Raw genomic sequence first — 17255 nt, 5'->3', positions numbered from 1 at the left:
AATAATAATAATAATAATAATAATAATAATAATAATAATGACTAACAAGCATTAGAGTTCATTCCTGAAAATATTATAATGTTTGGCTTACTTTTCCTTTATGCTTTGTGTATGGCCATTGCAAACCCAATGGAGAAAATAAGTAAAAGCAGTAGCAAAACAAAGGCAATACATAGCTTAGTTAATAGATGTTAGAACATATAAAACTAAAGAACTATAGAGAAATAGTGATAAAATCTAAGGAACAACTTGGCTCCAGGAACTATGAACAATAGCAGGTGAACCCTAAAGAAAAGAGACTTTGCAATGAATTAGCAGATTCATTGGTGGAATTCCAACCGGCTGTGTCAAGTTTTTCTGTGATCACAAGAGTGGCCTGAAGGAATCTTCCATGGCTAATTGCCATGAACTATGTTTAATTTAATAAAGTCACAGCTGCAGTGCACTTCAACGGGGAAATCTCCTGAGTCTGTGTTGCTTGAGGGGGTTGATAGCCATAAAAACCACAGCATTTTCTTGCCTGAACATTCATTTAAAGTCAAAGTATTTATAAAAATAAAAGGCTTCTTGAATTTAGGTACACAATGCAGTGAATTTGGTCTAGGATTAACATTAAGTATTCATATAAGTTATATTATTCCCATGTCTTAAGCATAAATACTACCTATTTTGAAAAGAATATAATAATATTGGTATTTTTTTAAATGATAATACTTATACACTACAAATACTTCCACAGGAATGTAAGGTTGAAAATGCACTTTGTGTGTACATACCATTACTATTTCTTCAGCCCCTAACTTATGGCTGGAACAGATCAAGCAGGAAATAATTTTTGTTTTACATCCATTTATAATCAGTAATATTTACTGACAATTTATAACCTCACTAAGAAAAAAAAAGTTAAAGAGATGCAAATATATATGTGTGTGTATGTATACTTACAGTAAAAAGCTAAATTCTGAAAAATCCATTATGAATATATGTGGAAAGTTTGTTGGATTGAACATGCAGTGGTTTGAAATATGAGTGGAAGACTTAATATAACCTGCCTATATGACATGGAACTTTTGCTCAGATTACATTCTTTTCCTGCTACTTTTATGAAATTTTGTTTAGAAAATTTGAAAGTCAGATAATTTAGGAAACTAAGACATCATGGGGAAAAAGAAAGTTGGCGGATTTTTTTTTTTACCCATTACAAGCTTTATATTATCATCAGATCTAGTCAAAAGCATTTCTTTCCAAAATTGCATAAAATTCAAAACCAGTGATTGTCTCCTATAATCATCGATTTCAATGGAAAAGAGACAAAAATAAGACATTCAAGCATGAAACAATTGAAAGAGAAAAACTTAGAGGAGGAAAAATGGGGTCAAGTACACACACACACACAAAAACCCTCTAGCTTAAACTAACTGTAGTTAGGCTCCCCCTGGTGGTGCAACGGGTTAAAGCGCAGCACCGCAAGCTGGCCACAGTAGCTTCAGTGTGAGTTCAAACCCCATCCCAGGAGGTGACCCACATGGTGCAGCAGACTTCACCTGCCTGGCCCGCTGCTTCCTTCAGTAGTGCACTTTGTCGATCTGCCTGCTCTACTCCCCATTCTGTCTCTGGTTATTCCTCTCACTGGTTTTTCCTCCTGCACTTCTGACTTGTACCCCAGTTCTGAAAACATAAATATACAAGTCCTTAAAACAATAACAGCAACAACAACTAACTGTAGTTAGCTGTATGAAGAGTTATTGTAGAAGAATTATATAAGGGCTAGTGGGGTAAATGCTAATATAGTATGTAAAGAGGTTAATGATTAAGCAATAGTCTGTAGATATCTAGAGAACAGGAGATATGTTTGATTCTCCACTTCTTTCTTATTTATCTGGAATATAGAAGAACAAGAGGCAGGAATAATTATTGAGACATTTTGCAATTGCTTAAGTGAGGCATTGCCAGCTTACTGATTATAAAGCTATTGATTGTATTAGATGCAATCCACACTATAATTTTTTACTAAATACAAATTTCATTGCTAACAAATCTGTGGTGGAAAAAAATTACAGTGGAATATAATATAGCTCATTTTTCCTCACTAAATGGATTGTGTGCAACCTAGGTGGTAAAGCTTTTAGTGGACACAATTAATGGCTTAACTCTTGCAGAGATATCAACATGTGAATTGCAATTCCCTTGTGTGAATTTACACCAAGCAGCAGATCAATAATAAGAAAATTCAGGAGAGGCGCTCCCTGGTGGCGCAGCGGGTTAAAGCACAGCACTAAGAAACTAAAGTCACTTCAGTATGAGTTGGATACCTGGCCTCCGAGGTGACCACATGGCGCTGCAGACTTCTCCTGACCCAACTGCTGCTCCCCTCAACAGTGTACTTCATCAATCTGCCTGTTCTGCTCCCCACTCTGTCTCTTGTGAATCCTTTCACTGCCCCTGCACCTCTGGCTTGTACCCCAGTTCTGTATATGCAAATGAATAAATCTAAAAAAAGAAAGAAAGAAAGAAAGTTCAGCAGAAAGAAAAAATTAAATCCATAGACATCCAGATGGCTTAAATAGTAGTATTTTCATACTCTGGATCAGAGTAGAATCTGAATTTGGAAACTTAAAAGTCAGAAGTTTTCCTGGCCTATCCATGCCTTTCGAGTGTGATAAAGTATTATCTAACAGACATGTAACAGAATAAAACCACTGGCAGAAATTTTACTGAAATGAATTCATCAAATTATCTAGAATTAAAGCAATAACATACAATTTATTAAACTATCTTTATTCTCATTATAAGTTTACCAGGACTATTTGACTAAGCTGTCCGTTTATCTAAAAATAAAGAGTTTGGCCCTCCCTGGTGGTGCAGCGGGTTAAAGCACTGCACTAAGAAGCTAAAGCCACTTCCGCATAAGTTGGATTCCTGCCTGCCCCCGAGGTGACCACATGGCGTGGCAGACCTCTCCTGACCCCTCGGCTGCTCCCCTCAGCAGTGTACTTTTTCAGTCCTCCTGTTCTGCTCCCCACGCTGTCCCTGGTGAAGCCTCTCAACCTCCGCATCTCTGGCCTGTACCCAAGTTCTGTATGAATAAATAAATAAATCTTTAAAAAAAATAAAAATAAAGAGTTTACTCATATTATGATGGGAACTTAGGACAGTTTTTAAGTGGGTATGATCACTTTTTTCACTTGTTATAACCTTTTGTCAGATTCCTTGCTCACATTTTCTTTCATGTCTTAGTATAGAATTTTCATTATTGTTATTGCAATGTTTGCCCCAACAAGATTTATTTAAAAATCTTAAATGTATTATATGTAATAAATGAATTGTTTTTAAAAAATAATTTTACAAGCTTAAATTTTTCAAATCTCAATCTTTTAAGTGTCTGAAGGTTAATCATTTGAAGAGCTTTATAAATGCTGTTAGTATAAAAATGAGGGAATATCTTGATTCAAATAAGTTTTGAGTAAATACATAAAATATGAAATTGTAATTTTGAAGTCAGCAAATAATGATAATACTGCCAATGTATTTTAGTTTTTTTAAAATATCAAAGAATTTGGTTACTTAGATGTCATATTTTTATATTATTTTCTCAGTGTCTTAAAGTAATGTTTCCTCTATCTCCAAATGAATTCCAAGATGTCTCAGTAAAATGATATTCTGTCCCTTACTATTTCACAAAGAAGTGGTTACATTGAAAATTTTCTGATGTTTATAAATACTTCTGGCATCTAATATAATATTATTTAACCTTTCTGTAATTTATAAGGAAAAAAGATTAAGTGCTATTAGAGGTCACCACAGTTATTTATTTTTGCAATATTCACAGAATGGTTTACTATATTTTCATAATAAATTATATCTTCAAAACTACATTATTAATTATTGTATAATTATATTAAAATATAGGTGATATGATAAAATATATTTAAGATTTAAAATACAGATTTGTGAATTAATTTGTAATAAAATCTTAGAGATAAATGAATTATATGTAGATAATATTTGAGATTTAGGTATAACTTTCTCAAAGAGTAGAAATATTCTTGTCAAATTACCTGAAATGGAATCATGAAAATGAGAATTAGTTTTGTCTTTTTTTAATGAATAGATAACTTTAAGAATTATTTCTCCCATCTAAGTGAAGAAATCGAAAGCAGACAATCTTTTTAAATGTCTTCATTTTGTTTTCTAATGTTAGATATATCCTTTGGAAGTCCTTGAAATTTGCAAACATAAATATTCCATAGGATATTTTTTTAACACTTAAAATTTTTACAAATAATTTTAATACATTTTAGAGCCTTAGTCAGCCAGGCTTGAGATAGTCAGATAATTAAATAGCAACAGAAATCATATATAACTTAAAATTTTAATATAGAAAATGATCTTTAAAAGAACTTTACAAAATTTAGTTTTTTTTTTCCCCCAAGTTTGATCAACAGTGCCACCAGGTGGTTACATTAACACATTTTAAATGATTTAATGTTTAGGAAATGGAAGTTGTTGGTGCTTATATGTCATAACAACGTAACACAACTTTGTGAATAGTTTAATTTAATGGAAATTTGTCTAAAAGTTTGCTTACTTATTTCTATATAATAAGTTGGTATTAATTACCCATCTTCCTAAAGAATTGACGAGCCATATAATAATTATTTGAGGCCATGCAGTCTTTTGTTCATTAGTAAGCACAACTTTTTCTGACTCTGCTAGTTTGAATAACATGCAGATGACAATGTTAAGGGTAATGATGTCCTAAAGGAACTCTGCAGAGTCTTATGGACTCCACACCCTACTCCAGCTTTCTGGACATTATCCCTTCTCCAGTGATTTGGAAACTACAACTCCCAGCAGTACCAGGGAGAGAACTGCGAGGACCCAAAAGCAGAGCTAGCAGGAATTCTGGGACATTTGGTAGATAAATAGGGCAGCATTGCATCTCGTGCTCTCTCGCTTGGGAAGCAGCTCTCCTGACCGCGTGACTCTGTATGTTCAGTCAGCCTAGCTGTAAGGTATTCCAGTTACCTTGTATTACGCTCTCTTTCCCTGGGTCATTTCCTATTCCTTTCCCCTTTTGTAAATAAACCCGTTATTGACCCTTTTGTGTGCACCTGCAGTATAACCGAATTGTGAGCACATGGGTGAGGCCCCACAGATAGGCAGCCCTGTCCACCCTGGGGTTCCCTGTAATAACAACAACTTGAAGAAGTCAAATGAGAAATGCACTGAATGTTTTGATATAATGATATAAATTTGTTCCTATCACTGACATTTTCCTAACCGCGTACCTTAGTAAACAAGCATGATCTTTCCATTTAGATGGCGTTCTGTTTTTCTCAAAATCAATAGCCACTTTATGATATATTTTATCAATACTTAAAATTGCATATGAGTCATACTTAACAAAACATTTAAATTTATTTACTTCATTAAATCCATGGATAATTTTTCTTGCTCTGGTTTCTTCCCTGTTCTGCTACTATCATTGGTCATGGGTAATGTTGCTGCTGACTATCTCCCATAAAACCCACTGAGAAAGTAATCTGCTAATTACAGAGCTGGGATTAAAGAATGAAACAGACTTGCCTTATTTATTTGTTTATGCATACAGAACTAGGGTACAGGCCAGAGAGAAGATTCACCAGAGACAGAGAGGGAAGTAGAACATGTAGATCAAATAAAATATACTGCTGATGGGAGCAGCCCTCCAGAAAGGAGAGGGCTCCATGCCATGTGAGTTACCTCCTGGGCTGGGGATTGAACTGGTGCTGAAACAGCTGCTAATAACTTCACAGTGCTGACTTTAACCAGTGCAACACCAGCGGTATGTTGCTAGGAGCAGTTAGCCTTCTAAGTTTCTTTCAGCTTAGAGCATTCGTGGCTATGTGAATCTGTGGGCTTCCAGCAGTGCTGATGGCTACATTATCAGGTGTGCCCAAATTTTGAGAAATTAGGAATCATAACAACCTATGGATACAAACTATATTTACTGCATCAATATTTTCAGTAACAAAAATGATGTGTTGGTGTATTGCCTCATACTTTCACTAAGTCATCCCTACATGAGGAAGGAAGAAAATGCATGTTATTGGCCCCTTTAAAAATCATCAAACTATAAACTGATGGCAAACTTTAACGACTGATGAAACACAAATAACTTACAAAATTTATAGACCAGAAAAAAGAAATTCGAGGAAACTTAGTCATCTTTTAATCCAATTAACAATCCAACATGTGGGCCCTCCCTGGCTGTGAATCTTTTCATCCCTTGTGTCTCTGGCCTGTACCCTGGTTTTTGTATTCATAGATAAATAAATCTTTTAAAAAATGAAATATATAACGAACATAGCAATATACTTCAGTGTTATTTTCTCTATATTTATTAAATGACAAATAAAGTGATCGGATAGTATTACAGAGTTATTAATGAATTTCAACTTTGAGGAAACTGAACAAGTGACAGAATTTAAGCCTAGCCTTACATACTTGGAAGTACTCATTCAAAAATAGCAACATTTTTAATATGAAAAGGATGTGTTAACTACATGCAAATCTGTTGGAAATAAAAATTTAAAACCAAAAAAATAGAATATTAAAATAAAAAACTTGAGGAAAGTTTAGCTATTAGATACCATATAAAACATTAAATTTCACAAGATTCCAGTGCCCATCCATGATCTCAAAATAAATGTAAAACAATTCATGTCATCTTTCACTGAAAAACTGTCACTGCATTTCTCTCCTTCCAGATAAGTGTACACGTTCTTTATATGAATTTAAGAACTTCTACAATGTGACTTACCTTACTTCTCTTTTAAAATTTCTTATTGCTGACATCAAAGGGAAAAAAATAAAAGTGAAGAAAATCATGAATTAAATGAAGATAAATGGACAGATTTAAATGCTACTTGGTTTGTTTTTAAAATAAGTACTAATATTGTTAAACTATTTATAAATTACCTTCTGTCATAGCTGTCATGGTCCCTACAACCTGGTGGCAGGCCCCCATTCAGTACCCTCTCTGAATATGGTTGGAACTAGACCCAAGTCTCATTAGCAGAACACGGCAAAAGTGATGGCTAGCATTTCCCAGACTGGATTACAAAAATGTTGTGGATTTATGGAAACCTACCTGTCTTTTTGGAGGTCTGTCAAGGACAGTCTCATGTGGCCAGACTCACAATTCTGGACAATAGTCAGAGAGGTCCCTGAGAAGCACAGTTGAGATTAATTTAGTCCTGGGCAGTAAATGTCCTATAGGTTGATTGTTTTAAGCCATCATGTTTGGGGTAAAACATACATTTGGGGTATGTTTGGGGTACAGCACAATAAATGACTAATGAGAGATCAAGTCTGCATACTTGGGAATAATAGAGTCCTGTGGAGTCTATTGACTTCCTGTGGAGTCAAAGCACCCAACTACAAGTCAGAATTACAAGGGTGATGACAGTTATCCAGCTAATTTGACAAATAACAGAGAGGAGGAGGAAGATAAGTAAATACATTACAGTTTGTTCAAACCCCAGACAAATCCCAAAATATTTCAGTATATGATAGCTTAACTGAGACTTTTCTCAGGTATTCCTGAAATGGAGCAAAGAGCTGTGCTCCTCAAAGTGCCTTGAGTAAGGCATATTCTAATGCATTTCCCTTTGTGCTTCCTTCTGTTTTCTTCACTCATGCAGGATTCCGTGATTTTCCATTCCCCAGCTCCAATCTTTAAGTTTTTGTCTCAGCTCTCTTTTTCAGGAAACATTTCTGCATCAATTATATTAATTATTCTTCTACAAAAAGAACTTCATGTGGAAATCTACCAAGATATGATCTTAATTATCTTTAAACTTGCTGTACAATTATATTTAACTCACTTGTAATATATTTAAGCTATTTTAGCTACAGGGCACTTTGAGGAGTATGGCAATTCTGATTCCCTCCCCCCCAAATACTGAGGGACAGAATTATATGGCAGTGCTATGGGGTTATCTCAGGTTTGTCAAATCTATTTTAGTAAATAAATTAAAGCAGTGTAGTTTGAATGATAAGTTTACAGGATATAAAATTTATGTACATGTGGACACATACATATTTATATTTAAATATACAGATAGATGTATATACACACATACACCTACATATGTACACAATGCACTAACATACATACTAAGACATTGAGTCAGTATTTAAGATATTATATACCATATACTGAGTTTAAATTTAGGTTGAAAACAAGTAATGGTTGACACCTCTGATGTATGATAGATTTATGTGGGAAAACTGTACATTATTGCTTTTCTTTATTTCCATAATTTATATTGACCTTATCTACCATAAAGTTATAGATTTTTAAATGTGAAAAAAATATGTAAAGAAAAACTTCAATAACAACTTCACCTCACATTTCATAGAACAAGCAAATGTTATATGAAATATTCTTTTCTTCTAAGCAGTCGTCAAGTAATATTGGCTCAAGGAAATGTATTTTTTCCTGAATGAGAGAAAAGTCAAAAGCAAAAGACAGACATTGACCCTGAGAGAGCTGTATGGTTTAATGAAGGTGAATTATCAAAGAACTTGGTCTTAAGAAGACTTGGAAATTCAACTTGGGAACAATTTTTAGAGAAAATGCAGAAAAATGAATTGAAGCACATTAACATTTTGAATATGCAAGTGATTCATAGGAGGCAGTGTTAAATTGATTGTTGCATTAAATTTAATCATGGTCCCATTAACATAAGTCAGCATTATATACAAATATTTACTCAAATAATTGACTTCCATGTCTTATTCTCAAGGTGATCTTGAAAGCAGCTAAGCAAATTTTGTTAACAAATATAAATAATCCTAAAGTAGTATTTATTTAAGAATAAATGTTCCAAAGTGCAAATTATTGTTTAACCTAGTAATTATATTGCCATAGTTCTTAAAGGTTAAAGCATATTCTGAACTATTAAGAGTCATTTCCAAAACATTGACTTTCAAAAACTCATCAATATAAAAATATGACCAATATTGCAATATTTTGAAAAAAAATTGAAAACTACTGATTTCTTGCTATACAAAATTATGTATTTTTTCAAATTTAACTATTAAATATCATTTCTGTTGATAAAATAATTATGCTGGAATTGGTGATCCAAATTATGTAATTTGTTAATTTGATTTACTATAATTCTAATCTATTATTCAAGCAATAATTCTTGAATTCATATTTAAAGCATTGATGACCATGCTAGATTTATATGAATCAATGGGTCAGTACCAAAAACATGTTAAATTTATAGTTACTTTTTTCACATAATGTGGGCCATTGGCAAAAATAATAACCCTTCTAGCTTCATAAAATTAAAAGGTTCCAAATCATTAACATACAAAATTAATAATAAACCACTTACCATAGGCCCTTGAGAGAGACCAGATGTTCCTACCAAATTAGGGAAAACCTGACCCTAGATGACAGTCTATTTCAATCACCTTTTTAAATAAGCATAAAATCAACCTAAAGAACTTTTACACTAGCTGTAGTGGCAACCTACAAAAAGGAAGCTTTAGCAAATGTCAAAATCATGCAAATGTTAAAAAGGAGGGAATAAAAATCATATTACAATGAATATAGAAATTAGTCTCTCTTGTCTGTCTTTTTTGTAAACATTTTTCTTTGTAAATATTACTGAATTAAAAAAAATTCTACAAGTTAAAATTTGAGAGCATTGTTACTTATAAAATGTGGTAGTTGTATCTAATCTTACAAGTATTTATTAGAATCTTAAAATCAAAGGAATATTAAAATCTATGAAATAACAATTTAAAAGTCATAAAAGTGAAAAAAAACAATTAAGAATATTACCAAACCAATTGCTAACATTTTTAAAAATGGATAAAAAAGCAGTCCTCTTTCAAGAATGATTATTAAATACTATAGATAAGATTTAGAATCAAACAAGATTAGCCGTGACAATGCAAAACCACGCACATAAAAAAAGAGGTAACAAGTTTGGAAATAAAAAACAGACTTTGACAAAGAGTTCTAAATATAAATCTAGCACCTGTGGCTTTATTAAATAGGTTTAATAGAACACAGCCATTGGTTACATCTTGTCTGTGAGCGCTAATTGCTGAGAAATTGTGTCCTTAAGAGTCCTTAAGTTCAAAAGATTTTTATCTGTTTTTTTTCTTTTTTTTTTTATTTGCAGCAAAGTATTTATGGACCTCTCACTTAAATGGAATTGACTTTTTAGAGGAAAAAAGTAATAGAAAAGTTACACAGCTATCTACAGACAGCTGTTTATCAGACAAACATCAGGGAGATAATAGTTACAAATATGCAGAATTTCAGACAATTTTAATGTTGAATTTGTCAAAATGTAAAAAAAAAGTAACTTAATATGTGAAATCTTGAGATAAATATAAAAGAGACATTCTCAACCTCAATTCTGAGCACTTATGAAAAACTGATATCTATTTATAGCCATCATATAGGTATTCAAAGATGTACCAGAAACAGTTTGGAAAAGGTAAATTGTAAAGTAGTCTTCCTTATGGACATAGATGCAAATAAATAATTAAGCCCCTGCAAACTGCCCCAAAAGTGAATGACAGATTAGTTGTGGATAATCAGCCCTTATCACATACAAAGTGGTTAGTATTTAACATTACAATTTGTTAATATAACTTATCAACTGAAAGAATCTAGCAAAAGCAATCAGTCCTAGCTGATTGTATTGTAATAAATTTGGGTTGGAAAGTAAGTAATCATATTATTAAACACAAATATAAACATACGATGATGGAAAATATAAGTGGAAGATTATTAGATACAGTTTTCAAAGAAGGAAAAAATTAGACTCACAACTTGCTAGCATTTAATTATGCAATTAAAGAATTGCACATGTACAATTCTTTTAGTAATTTTACTTTTAACATTACTACATCAAAGCTAAGTAACCATGAGATTTTCATGTAAATTTTATAAATATAAAACATACAGTAGCACATATTAAGGAGAAGCTATTATAATAAGTACTCTTCTCTAGAGTTGAAAAACAAAAAGATAGAAATATATTTGCAATATTACAAGTCATTATTGCCATGCATTCAGATGTCCAATTTGTTAAATTTAATGTTGTAAATTAATCACTTTTAACATTAAAGCTTTCTAAGTTTAGCTAAAAAGAGTACAAATAATTTTATGTTCTGTCTTGGATAAAGACAAATATCCAAGATGACTGAAATTTAATTCATACTTGTTTGATTAAGTCTTATTAATATATTTCTCTTAGGCTTGATTATAAATAAATGTTACTGAGATTTTTAGAATGGTTAATAAAGCCGTAACTTGCTTAATTCATGAAAATAACTAAGGAAATCCTATGCTGCCTATAGAACAAGCTTGAATGTGGCTAAAGTGACTTTAAAAATCTAGTAAGAATTTGGCCCTCCTGGTGGTACAGCGGGTTAAAACACAGCAATGAGAATCTAAAGCCACTGCAGCATGAGTTCGATTCTCGCCTGCCCCGGAGGTGACCACATGGCGCGGCAGACCTCTCCTGACCCGCCAGCTGCTCCCCTCAGCGGTGTACTTCGTCGATCTGCCTGTTCTGCTCCCCACTCTGTCTCTGGTGAATCCTCTCACCGCCCCTGGCCTGTACAGCCTCTGGCCTGTACCCCAGTTCTGTATGCACAAAATAAATAAATCTTTTAAAAAAATCTATTAAGAATTAACTGTTTAACAAATGATTTTGCAACTGTTCATTCTCAATATTTGGAAAAGAAGTAAATACAAAATTGGATCACTAAATTATATAAACAATACAAAAACGTATATCTAAACTAGTTTCAAAAAGTGAAATATACCAAGGGAAAAAAACATGTGTTAAGGCTAAAACAACAGAAAATTGTCTAAAAAATTACAGTAAGATTTTCTAGTTTTTACTATATGTATTTTTAGTTCCATGTTTCCTTAGGCCAAGTTTACTTACTACAACTTGAGACACAGGAAATAGCTTTCTTATGACTTTATTTAAATATAGACTTTTGTAGCCACATGAACGTACTTAGACATTTCTTTCATATTGCCCAGTTTTTATGAAAAGTTTCTGCTTTTTTTCCTAAGTCTTTTTTGCTCACATTCTAAAGTTTCTCAGGCCTTATTTTTTTTTTTAATTTACAAAATAAAATTTGTGACACAGTGGTTCAGTGAGGATTTTAGCAGTTTTTAAGGTGATTATGTTTGATCTTTTGTACACCATCTTATAGCATATAGGAACACAATGAATTTTTGTGCATTCACTTTCAAATATTAGTTCTGTTAAGGGGAAGGATGTCCTAAAGGAACTCTGCGGTCTTATGGATTCCACCCCCTACTCCAGCTTTCTGGACTCTACCCCCTACTCCAGTGATTGAAAACTACAACTCCCAGCAGTACCAGGGAGAGAACTGTGAGGACCCAAAGGTGGAGCTAAGCAGGAATTGTGGGACTTTGGGTGATAAATAGGGCGCCATTGCATCTGTCTCTTTCTCTCTTACTTGGAAAACGGTTCTCTGAACTGTGTGACTTGGTTTTTTCAGTCAGCCGAGCCAGTAAGGTATTCCAGTCACTTTGTATCCCGCTCTCTTTCCCTGTGTTGCTTCCTATTCCTTTCCTCTTTTGTAAATAAACCTGTTATTGACCCTTTTGTGTGCACCTGCAGTATGAATTTTGAGCACGCGGGTGAGTCCCCACAGACAGGCGGCTCAGTCCACTCTGGGCTACCCTGTAACAGTTCTATTAGTTTCTTCATATATTCCTTTGGTTGTGCAGTGTACTCTGTTACCTTATATGTGAATAGAGATAACTCATACTTTCTTACTTTCTTTATATCGCTATGCCTTTTATTTTGTTTGCCTTGTTTCACTACTTAGACCTACCTCCCCAATGCCATTGAATAGCAGTAGCAATGGGAACTTCCTTGCCTGCTTTTGTCTGTAAAAAACTCTATCTGTAAAAAAAGATAAAAACAAAAACAAAAACAAAACCCTCCAGTTTTGCTTAGGCTAGACTAACCTTGAATGAATAATAGTTATCTAAATCATTCTAAAAATTATCACCCAGGGTATAAATTTTGGTATTTTATACCTGTCCTCATTACTATTAATGTTTTCACTTTAAGCACATATTTAGAGAGAATGTATTTGCAATCTATTGCAGCATAAGAAATTATTTCAATTGCTATAGCTTAAGCCTATAATTCAGCAAATAATTCAATGACAATGGAGACTTAGGAAGACAGGAATAGTTTAAGCAGCTCTGATATCTCACAGTGGTTCATGGGTTGCAGTTAAGATGTCAGCTGGGTCTGTAGTCATTTGGAAGCTCTCCTGGTGCTATAGGGACAGCTTCCAAGATGGATCATTTGTGTGCCTTTTGGCTGAAGCTCTCATTTCTTTCCTATGCAAATCTCACCATTGGGCCACAGGAGTTTCTTTACAACATGGCAGCTGCTTCCTTCAGACTTAACCCAGAGAGAGTGCAAGACAGAAGTCTCAGTCTTGCTTTTATGATACATACTTGAATATTACACACTATTACTTTTGAAAAATTATGTTCTAAGTTAGTTAACCAAGTCCATTCCATAATCAAAGGCAGGGGGAATTAAGTTGCAGTTTTGAAGTATTGAATGATCAAGTATTAGTGAATGTCTTTAAAACTATCACAGAGAACACAGTGAAATTTCACATTTGTGTATAATAAATGGCAGAAATAATTAAACATGGGACATGAGAACTGGAGATGGTATGCTTGAATGACCACAAATTGTTGTTGAATTGCTTTCTAAGAGAATGTAATAGGCTAAGTAACTGCAGAGTTGAATAAAAGTATTTAAATACCAAAGCTAAATTATTGCAAAAATAAAAGATTTCACAAGTTGTAGAAAAAGGCAAATAAAATACTTTCAGAAAGCAAGAACTAAAAGAGCTTGTGACAGAAATAGAGATGACTAAAGGGGAGAGTAGCTGATAGATAAATCATAGGAAACATTTATACTGTCTGCCTTTAATCATCTCTATGTTTCAGTTAAAGAAAAAATAGACTGAAATGCTTTTGCATATAAGTGATCAACTGTATCTGGAGTCCTGGCAAACTGAAGTCATGAAGCTTCTGCCCACAACTACCCCTTCATGTTTAGTTTATATTAAACACATTTGTTGAGATTATAAAATCTAATATTAATCCAAATAATTAATAAAATTAAGCAATCAGGCAATACCATGAAAAGTGTATGAAGATCATTTGTTGTCTTTGTGTAAATCATTATGTGCTATTTACTAAGAGCAAAACAGGGAATTTTAATAAGAAGTTTATTAAAACATACAAAGTTAACCAAACTTTTCGATAAGATAATGCTGAATCTGTATTCTAATACTGCAGATAGATATGTTAAGAAAGAGAATTTAAATAGTAGGGTAATAATCAGACTGTCCTAATGAAAGAGCTGAAAAAAGAATGTGTTATATAAGATAAAAATTCAGTTATTTACAGAAAACAGTCCAGCCAGTTCACACTGGTGGGAGCTACCCTTTGTTATTCATTCGGGAACCCAAGTTCATCAGGTTACTTTCCTGTCCTCAAAGGCTCTGTTTATGCATGAATGGTGGAAAATGGATCGCATCCTTGCTATGTCCAATATGCAGCCCTTCCTGGGTCCCTGACCTTATGCAGGGCATCCAGTTCCAACTTTTCTATCCAATGTGTCTGAATTTCTATCCTGTTTTCCTGACAAAAGCAAACTATGGTACCAGGATGGCTGGTATGTCAGAGGCCATTAGTCACCTCTTTGGAGTAAACAAATTTACTTCACAGTACTTTTTGTGTATTTCCTTTGTACTTCTGACTCCTGGTTCATCTTTCTAGAATCAGTAACATATTCATTTATTTTTTAGATAATGTTTTCCTTTTGCTTTATAAACATTTTGGAGTGTGGCTTAGCTATAACTTTTACTTTGTCCAATATCTTGTATATTAGTAAGAATACTACTACAAAAGCCGTATGTGACATCCTGATTCTATTAGCAATCCTTCTTTACTTATTTTGCAAATAAGCTTGTTATACATTATATATATATGTATATATATATATATGTGTATATATGTGTATATATATATATTAAACAATGGTTTCTACCATCATTAGATGATAATTTTATTAATTAAGAGTGAGAATGTAAAATATACATTTTAAATCATAGTGGCCTTAGAGCATTACCTATCAAAGTTTCAATGACATTCTTCAAAAAATATAACAAACATTATAAAAATTAATGAAACCATAAAAAACTGAATAATCAAAGCAATTGTGACAAAATAAACAATGAAGACATTTTATTAATTAAGAGTGAGAATGTAAAATATACATTTTAAATCATAGTAGCCTTAAAGCATTACCTATCAAAGTTTCAATGACATTCTTCAAAAAATATAACAAACATTATAAAAATTAATGAAACCATAAAAAACTGAATAATCAAAGCAATTGTGACAAAATAAACAATGAAGACGACACATTTCTAGTGCTCAAAGTATGCCACACAATAGTAAGCAGAATAGTATGATTTTGGAATACAAATAAAATAGACATATATATCATTGGGACAGAGTTGAGAGTCTGTATACATTTACTTGAAAACCTACAACTGAAAAATGAGCATTGCTGAGAGAGATATATACATTTAATTACAAAGTGTTCCTCATTTTGCTTATTTTCTTTTGAGTCTTCTAGACGTTGTGTTTGCTGAAATATGACTTATTCAAAATTTGAAGATGATTCATTCATTACTTGAAAATATTGAGTATGTGGCAACTTTAGGGACTTGGAGCAGAATTGTGAAGAAAAAAATTGTTGTTTTAATGAAATTTTAACATTTGAAAGTTAGAGTTGTTATTGGAAAAAAGGCATGCTGTATCCACTTACCTTTACTTGTAATTCTTTGACCTCACTTACTGTACAATGTATAATGACCATGTGATTTTTTCATATTGAAACAGGCTGGCCCACAGGAAAAGGGGAGCTCCAGGCCCCCTGTCTCACCCAAAGGTGGCTGGAGGTGAGCAGGGAGAAGAAGCTAGAGAGGAGACTGAAGAGGAGGCAGAAGGATGGAGGCCAGAAGGAGACCTGGAGGGGGCACACGAAGCAGAGAGACCCGTAAAGTAAGTGCTCTTGCTTGTTGGTGCTGGACTGGTTGAAACAGAAGTAGGTGAGATACTGTGGGAGGTTAACAAAGGAAGCTCTTATTTTGATTTTGATTTTGCTCCTTTCCTCCCAGGCTTGTCTGGCTATTTCTGCACATTTTTTATGGGTTTCTACAAGAAGGTGTGTTAGACTTGTGGTGGGCTTTTAGGACTTGCTTTGGATCAGTCCTGTTATTTTACCTATGAGGGGATGGGTAACTAAGTGCTTGATTTGAAAACTATATTCTTTGTCCTTTTTGTATTGCACACTAATTGTATTAAAGTTCTTTTCCATTAAAGATCTATAAATTATGTTGTCTCGATGCAGCAAGTTACACAAAGATGTTTTCTAAATGAAAGAATAGTCTTGTAAGCAGTCAGGGGTCATTGTCTCTTCTCAAAACTTTTAATTTGCTTGGTTAACATAAAATGACTTGCTACTCTCAAAATGTCTTTTTTTCTCCTTGTCAATTGAAATTCTTCAACCAGACCTGTCAAAGTCTGTACCTTGCCTACATATTAGGTAAATCACCTTATTCTCCATTGTGGTCAATTTAGGAACAATTTCCAAATTTATATCTGTAGCTCTGACATCATAAAAGGACTCCTGATTAGATCTCATCTAAATGTCACCTATGAGTTCAAGAATAAAAGTCTTTTAACACTCTATATGAACATTCCTTATCTTCTCCAACTTCGGTTCATATAATTTATCTATTTTTTTCTGCACTTCTAAATATTCAAACTAGTAACAGTTCTGGGGGAGAGAGAGCTATTGTCTTTATGTGCTTTCACAGGGTTAAGACATAACTTTCACTAGAAGTGCTACATGGTAGTTTACAAAATCATTGATGTCCAATAACTTTCATTTTAAGAGCTAAAAATTAACTCAGTTCTGTACTTTGGACCTATTTAATAACTTAGATGCTAATTAAAACTCATACTTATAAAGTGATCAAGGTTACCAACATAATTAAGGAAGTTTGTATTTCTCTATTATGGATTAGTGATATTGTCTGTTTCTTTTTACTGGAGACTACAAAGTTTACAA

Source organism: Condylura cristata, unplaced genomic scaffold (assembly GCF_000260355.1).
Source record: "Condylura cristata isolate star-nosed mole 26May11 unplaced genomic scaffold, ConCri1.0 scaffold00003, whole genome shotgun sequence".
Classification (NCBI taxonomy): domain Eukaryota; kingdom Metazoa; phylum Chordata; class Mammalia; order Eulipotyphla; family Talpidae; genus Condylura; species Condylura cristata.
The sequence above is the reverse complement of the archived record's forward strand: the minus strand, read 5'-3'. Positions refer to the sequence as shown.